We start from the raw sequence: 8452 nt of genomic DNA on the forward strand, positions 1-8452 counted from the left end.
CCATGAAAAACAGGTACCTTAGCTGGATTCTGCATGGAAGGAAACATTGACTTATTTGTGGAAGGTTTGAGCAATGACAGCAAATGCTGGCTCTCCCTCCAGAGCAAGCCCCTCCCACTGATCAGGACCTTGATTCCTCTAGCTACAACTGAGCTCTGTAACAGAAGTACTCCAGGACTTCTTTTTGGGGGAGCCATGTTGCAAATGACATAGCACGAGACTGCTGCTGGACCCTACTCGAACAGGGATAGAGGTTGACTGGCAGAAGACTTTGGCTCTTTTTATCCCCCTCACTGTATACAATACATGTTTGTATTTTTATTTGCTTTTGTACACAGGGTTTGTTCATCCATTCAGCAAACACAAATCATTCCTCTGTTGTAGGCTCCCCTTCACCAAGCTGTTCTCCCTGTTTTCTGGAAAGGTGGAGGGGTAGCTGAGCTTCTGGAAATCCAGGTATCCCATTAGCGCTGGTTCCTACCTCTGGAGTACTCAACCTGTCAGTGTCAATGTTCTTCATGTTTTGCTTCATATGTATGATCTATGCACTCAACCGCACAGCTTCACTTCTGTTACAAGGAATTTTACTAATTAACTCATTTATAGTCTAACTAGTCCCAAGCCTAAAGTGAAGACATTTCACCATTGGAATATTTTTAAAGCACTTTTTCAATTATTAGGGATATTTAACTTTATTTGAACAGCTGTAGAACTGACATGACTGGGGTTCAAACATGTACATTTGGCATCAAGTTGTCCTTCCTTTAATTGCAAATTAGTGTAAATCTAGCCTTCATAAAGCCACAGAAGCAAGAAGATGACAAAGACTATTACACTGTGGTGTGTAAGAATGGTGCATGAAACATTCGGTAAAGACTCATCTCAATTATAGGAGTGTAATAGCTTGTGTTTTTTTAAATGACCGGGAGGGGAGTTGGAGATGTCAATTAATACCCTATTCACTATCTTCCTATAGCATGGGCCAAATAACTTGTCCCCGCTGGTGGAAAATATATGTGCCTGTTCGCTCTGGTTCAAACAGCCTAAAGAACAAAGCCATGTAGTGACTTAAAAAGTAAATGAAACTGAGAGTGAGGGGTAAAGAGAGAAACAAGTGAACTTGTGTCTGTATTTATATGTGTCCCATGTCCACGTTGTGTTACTCTTACCCTAAAATAAATAGCACTGTGCTTTGGAAAAGTGAGCAGAGCTGCCTAGCTGTGTCATTATTTTTTCTGGAAATACTATGCCACAGTACTGAGCTTAAATCAGACCAGCTAGATGTTACCACCTTTAAAACTTGGTGAAGGTGAGATGGATTGAAAAGGGTTAGAGCTGGAGGCCATGGTAGTGTTAAAAATGTAATTAACTTATAGATGTGCCAGACACTTCAGAGATATTTTTTTTTATTTCACTGATTTAACAAAGCTGTGTATTTGGCCTTTCAGAACATGCTTTTTTCTCAACAAAGCTTGGAAATTTTGGAGTTACAGAAGAGTGCATCTTTTTTCCTTATTAAATGTGATATTTTGTATAACATTTTTGTAAAAGCTTGAAAATTTTCCAGCCTATTCCACAGCTGGCTGAAGGTGGCATAATGTTTATGTAAAGCATTAACATCTTCCTTTTGTCCATGTAATGTGGAAATTTAATTGAAAAATTTCAAGTCTGAATACCTCTAGTTCTTACCTTCTTGCAGGTCTCCACGTTAACTTGCTGGACTAAAGTGACTTTTTTGAGTGCTTAAACGTAGACCTACTTGATTTATTTTTTTTTCAAACTTTTCCCCGCAATGTCTTATTTCAAAACAAGATGGAAATTTCTCAGGACAGAACCTTTCCTGTTTTTGATTAACCTCCCATCAAAACTTGCAAGTTTCAACAAAAACATTCTTACTGTACCCCATAGCAAAAGTTCCTTTTGAATTTTTGTATGGAAAGTTATGGTTTTTATTTGCAAGTCAGCTTTACTTCAAAGGCTATAGAAAAACCCCTCAGAAGACATAGTTGTGTGTGTTGGTCAGCAGCTCCAGTTTTGCAGAACAGGGATTTTCCCCACTGGGGGGAAGATTTTCTTTCTTTAGACCTATGAAGCGCTTTAGCTACTCATGTTATTTTTCCCTAAAAAGTGTGCGTGTATGTGTATGTGTGTGTGAGAGACAAAAAGGCCAATTGAATGCCAGAGACTGGATCAGGCTATGTTAGTTTCAGTCTTGCAATGTGAAGCCAGAAAATTGCACCCCTAAGGGGCAGAAGGATGCGAAGGGAGGAAGATGACAGCTGTGCCAGAGGGAAGAGCAGCCATTTCCCACCTGCACCAGGCGCCCCTCGGAGCCTCCACCAGGGAAGAGCTCTTCCACCCCTTCCTTCTGCTGGTTGCCTTAGCTCCCATGTCAGGACAAGGTGTCCTCAGAGTGCTGTGAAACCAGAGAATCAAAGGACAATGGTAAGTGAAGAACATTTAATACTACTAAATTACTTTCACTACTGTATTGTTAACTTGGCAACGAAACGAGTTTGGAATAGATCCTGGAGATTTTAATTGCTCAAGGCAATCACCCTGGTTACTAAGTCACTGGGGAGGATTCACCTAGGGGAAACGTACAGCAATATGGTGATTGCAGCCTGTCATTTGTAGGTGTGAAATAATTCTTGTGTATAAAATATTTGATATTTTCCTTCGGGTGCTACTACCAAAGTTATCACCGTAAACTCAGTGGACACAGGCTGATCTTTCTGGTCTTTTACTGCTTGTTATAGAGAGGTAGATAGGAGGGCCAACAAGCTCACAACATGAGATAGCATATGCCCTTAAGCATTGTCACTAGAAACAGGAGGGAGGGAAATTAACAACTGATTAATGAACTGTCAGGGAACCTGTCAGTAAGGGAAACGAGACCCAGGTGTCTACATTCACTAGATGATCCCGTTTCTGAAAGTACGAGCAACTTTGCCAATACCTGTGTAAGTAAGATGAGGTCTGGTCTGCTGTGTTACAGAGCTTGTACAGCACATTTAGAGAAAAATCTCTCTGAGGGACTTGACAAGAAGAAGACATTTCAAGGACTGCCTTAGATAGTGGACAACACCAAATGTATAGTTTGAGAGGTACGACATAAACCATAAAAACAGATGGATAAATATGTTTAGAGAAAGACATCCTAAGCTTTATCATTTTTTAAGTGTCTGCCACTTGGCAAGCCATTGATCTCAATTTTAGTTTTCTTTTGTGAAAAGCATGGAAACTCATCTTAGTTTTCGCTGTCTGTAAACTGGAGTTGTTCTGTGAAAGCCAGAGGGTCTCAAGCAATTTACAACAGCTGAGGATCTGTGTTTTAAAAGAAGACAAGCTCACAGTACCTCACAGGGGAAGAATAAAAACTGTCAGCAATCTCTACCCCTTCTTGCAGGAAGAGGTGGAGAATACACTGGTTGTTGAATACACCAGAGCACTGGCAACCCTGACCCACACCTGTTTTGGCTAGTCTGGAGGTGAGGCAGCTGAGGTTTCCCAGGGTTTTGCCTTTTCCAGTGCCCCAGGAGTTTTACAAGAAACAACTCAGTGAATTGTGCTATTGCCTTGGGATAGTCAAACCAGCCGAGCCCTGCCCCGTGCAGTCTCTCTGAGCCAGTGTACCAGAGACACCTCACCTGGAAGTCAGTCTTGCAACAATGGCAATTTATTGTTAGAAAATTAAGTGCATGTTCCAGACAGCAGTCCTAGTATCCTCAGGAGTTAACTTCTGATTTAATGTGAATATTTCCAAATAGAGAACCCTTGCTTAGAAAAGTCCCCTCTCTATAGGCATCCTGATATACACAGACAACTTTTTGTTGCTTTTTTAGAGCAAGCTTCTCATAAAATGCAATATGCATGAGAAAGGTAGAGAGATGAAAGCAGGATTGTAAAGAAGGAGGAGGTCCTCAAAGTCCCTGTGGTGACGTAGGGGGGATTTTACAAGGTCATGTTAAACCTACTTAAAAATGTGCTGATGTAGAGAGGATGACGGGAACTCTTGGAGCCAACTGGGAATTGAGTCACTTGTCCCTGCCTGCTGCTGCCTCCGCCTGTGACTAATATTTGCGGCTCACCTTCTTCTTCTTTAAGCAGCTGATGCGACTGATGCTGACTCAACTCCAAGGGATGAAAGTGTAAGCCATATTGAAGCCAGAGGTGATCTTGTTTCCATGCATGGGGTTTTATTTTCCATTGTTTGATTAGGATCACAGCCACATCAAAAGCACTGGAGAAAAAAGAAGACATGGTGTTTGCCCTTCATGAAAGACCTTTAGGAATTCTAGCTCTACCTATGGCAGGGGGGAGGTGGTAAAGTTTACAACTAGACCAGCCAATTCATTTCTCTCCCCCTCGGCTCCCCTCCTCCCCATTCCCACACCTGTCTGAGCTTTTTTGTAAGGAAAGATAGGGGAAGGTGACTGCGACAGATGAAAGTGGTGTTAGTTATGTCAGCTGCTGTTGGAAATGGAGCTGAGGAATCCGCCTACTAAGAAATACAGCCAGAAAATAATCTGTCCCAAAGAGTTACTGCAGTCTCTGCATAGGGCACCTGAAGAAGCTTTTGAAGGGCGTCTTTTTTCTTATTACAGTAATATTTTTCAGGTTCACAAGGTGAACACTGTATATGGGATGCAGCTGGCTACAGTGATTAATGGCTCTTTCTGCTAAGAGTTCCTCTGCAGATCCTTTGGCATTTCATGTATTCAGCAAAGCTTATTTACACTTAACTGCAGTCTCTCTTGGTGGCTCAACATCCATTTGGACCCTTATAAAGTATATCTGCATGCTAGTTAGTCTCTGCTGTTGTCAAGGGGTCTGCCTATGCAGCATGCTGCTTCTTCCCTTGCCCTAGGCTTAAGATGATATCCTCTTACTAACACAGGCTAGCTACATCAGCCGAAAAAAATCTGCTGTTGAAAATAGAACATTGAAAGCCAATTCTTCTGAAGCACTTGTTTGTTTTCGTCTTAAACAGGAAGTGGCATTTGCCTGTTTGATACACTGCTCTTTAGGTTCCTTAAAGAGATATGTTTTCCTCCTACAGATATCTAGCATGCTTTGCATGTGGCAGTGAGGTTGCGTGGTTTAATATAGTGGTATCCTACATGTGATCCATTGAACAGCAACATCAGTTTGTAAAGGGGAGACACACAAGCAAGTGCAAGAATCTGCTTTGCAGGCAGAGCCTATTGCTGAGCAAGAGATGGGGAGAGTTTCTCTGCAGTGTGAGGTATGGCTGTCGGTGGCTGTTACAAGGGAGAGGCTTTCAAGGCACAAAGGATGTCCTTCATCTGTTTTCTGTCTCTCAAATGCTCCTCCTGTGGTGCTTTCTGTCCCTGCTGCTCTGACTGCAGTTCAAGGTAGGAGCACGGGGGAGGAGAAGGGCTGTTCAGGACATCAGCGTTGAGATACCTTTTAAAGAAGAAACAGTTGCTGAAACTCTTGGCACAGAAGGTGTCTTGTGGTTGATAAAGCGGGCTTACTCTCTCAGGTGGCAGGTGGTGGAGATGGCAGCTTGAACATCAGTAGCAGCACCTCCTGGTTGCTACAAAGAGTCTCTGTAGCAACATGGTTGTCAAGAGGTAACTGAAATGCTCAGTCATCTGTTGTATTCACACACCGTTGTCCATTTCCCCCACCCCCAAGTCTTAGGTTTTTGCTTGTTTGGTGGCACAAGCAGGGTGACAGAAAAACAGAGCTATAGACTTCCTTCCCTTCCTGTGTGCAACTCTGCCACCCCATCGCGTGGGCATTATTTCCATCGTCTTTGCTTTCTGATTGTCCCTGCTGCCTGCTCTGCAGCTGCTGAAATACGTGCCAAGTGCTGCTGTTTGGCGTTTTTTTGCCATTTTTGCCAGTATTATTTCAAGGCATGCTCACACTTTTCCATACTGACTTCTCTGCTAATTTGGGATTCCCCACAACAGCACTGCCTGCCCACTCAATGCTGTGTTTTGCTTCTGTGTTGCTCTCCTCCTTTTCAAAACTCCCTCTGGATTGCTCTAGGAAAATTTCTCTGTCTCGCTATGCTTCTGGCCCTCTCTCTGACCTGCCACAATGCTTGACTTTGGATGATGAGAGGTCTGTCTTCTCTTAAACCAATGCCATCCTGTATTCTGTGCATTCAAACCCCAGGTGAAACATGTTTCCCTACTTCTGCTTCCTAATTCACTTCTACTCCCTTTGGATATTACTATTAGGATGACTAATATATTGCATCCGTTTCAATATGTTGATGTAGTTAGCAATCATGGTGAAAGTAGTGTTCGTGTGTGCATACAATGGTCATATTTAACTGTATAAAACAGCTTCAAATAGTTTCTTCAAAAGCATGTGCAGAAGAGATAATGAATTTGGTGCAAAATTGCCTTTGGTGCTTTTGACCCGCTGTACACGCTTGAGGATATCGTCTGGACATCTTGCAGTGCAGCCCAGTCTTCATTTCGAGCTGATTGCTAAGCTGACACTGCCTGAAAAGTCTGAGCTTGTGTTTTCATTGCCTTTTCTTCAAAAACCAGCATGAATTAACTGTAAACCATAATGTGTCCCAATCTTTACCAGACTTGCCTTTTTTTTTTTTTTTTTTCTTTTTTCCATTTACTTGGATTTCTGCCATCTTCCCAGCCTGGCACTACAGATAATTTGAGTGAAAGCAAGTAAGACACAGGCAGTGAACATGGTGGCTATTTGAAGATGGAAGATGATATATTCCAGGAGTATTAGTACCTGCCAGGTACTACAGGCTTGAGGTGCTATGGTACAGCTCTGGATTCTTGCAGGCTTTAAGGATGGCTAAGACGAGAGTTTGGTGTCAGATAACTAGGATGAAGAAAATACTTAACACTCAGAATGACATCCAAGTTCATCCCAAATGCAGATGTTTTTGATCTAGGGTTTAATTCCAGATCTCTCCTGGAAATGAGCTTTGCCACCATGTTTGCGCTAGCATGTGTCTCTGCCCTGCACAAACAGGGCAAATGCACTCCTGTGTTGGATATTTGTGTGGCAGAGGAGCCAGGGGAAGGTAAGGCAAAGCTGTCTGATCCAAGGAAACTTATGGCAGAATGGGGAAGTCCCCCTGTCTCCTTCAAACCCCACCTTACATGCCTTTGTGTCAGTTACTGGTGATGGTGGCATAGCCAGAATGTTTCCTCCCACTTCTTTCACTTCTGTACAGAGAAGGTTGAGAGCAAACCAGAGAAAAACGAGATGTATTTGCAAACACTTGGCAGACTTTGAAACCAGAGTGTGCCTTTTCTATGTGCATGCACCTTTTCAGAGGTCATTGTTTTGTGAAGAGGAAGTATTGCTCATGAAAACCAGGAAGGCAATTTCAGCCCAATGGTTAGAATTCACATAACTGTCAAACTAAACGAATCTGGAGCACAAGCAAAGGTGGTTTCAGAAGGTTAAAACTGGAAAAAAAACACCACTACGTGCTTCAAGCTTTAAATTGTGAATCATGAATGTCAAACACTTGAAGGTATCACCATAGCATGCTATTTGTCACAAACAAACAACTCGCTGAATGCATTTATAGAGGTCTTGTTCTTCTCCCACGCTTGGCTATCAGGCAGATTCAGAACTACTGTGAAAGGAAGGGCTCCTTTGCTACAGGACCAAGAGTCATGAAATGGCTAACAATGAATGCAGTATTATTCCAGAGGTGCTCTGTAATGAAACCACAAGCATTCTCCACAGTCATCTCTTGAGCATGCATTTACTGCCACAGTGCACCTGCGAGCCAAATACAGAAAGGTGTATGTCGTGGTTTAACCCCAGCCGGCAGCTAGGGCCACACATCTGCGCACTCACTCCCCCCAGCTGGGTTGGCGGAGAGAATCAGAAGAGTAAAAGTGAGGAAAAAACTTGTGGGTTGAGCTAAAGACAGTTTAATAGGTAGAGCAAAAGCTGTGCACACAAGGAAAACAAAACAAGGAGTTCATTTACCACTTCCCATTGGCTGGCAAGTGATCAGCCGTCTCCAGGAAGGCAGGGCTCCAACATGTGTAAAAGTTAGCTGGTAAGACAAATGCCATCACTCCAAACGTCCCACCCTTCCTTCTTCTTCCCTCAGCTTTATTTATTGAACATGACTTTATATGGTATGGAATATCCCTTTGGTCAGTTGGGGTCAGCTGTCCCGGCTGTGTGTCCTCCCAGCTTCCTGTGAGCCTGCTCACTGGTGGGCAGAAAAGCCCTTGATTGCTTAGCAACGACCAAAAACACCAGTGTGCTATCACACTATTCCCATGCCAAATCCAAAACAGCACTACACCAGCTGCTAGCAAAAAAGTTAACTCCATCCCAGCTGAAACCATGACAGCATATTCAGGTGAAAAGCAGCCCCGTTGTGCTGGCATGCAGCAGACCAGCTTCACGTGTATTGCCTGCTGAGGCACAGAATGAGCAGAAACAGGTCCCAGCATACCTG

At 43.1% G+C, this 8452-nt stretch overlaps 1 long non-coding RNA gene across 1 annotated transcript; it reads right to left on the reverse strand.

The window, feature by feature from the left end:
- Positions 1-670: 670 nt before the first annotated feature.
- On the reverse strand, positions 671-8187 carry LOC141464039 (uncharacterized). The gene is made up of 4 exons (XR_012463245.1): positions 7969-8187; positions 5431-5576; positions 4092-4243; positions 671-2416 (listed from the first exon to the last, which is right to left on the reverse strand). It is a non-coding gene; the product is annotated as an uncharacterized lncRNA (long non-coding RNA).
- Positions 8188-8452: the final 265 nt, after the last annotated feature.

Source organism: Numenius arquata, chromosome 4 (assembly GCF_964106895.1).
Source record: "Numenius arquata chromosome 4, bNumArq3.hap1.1, whole genome shotgun sequence".
In the NCBI taxonomy this organism is placed as follows: Eukaryota; Metazoa; Chordata; class Aves; order Charadriiformes; family Scolopacidae; genus Numenius; species Numenius arquata.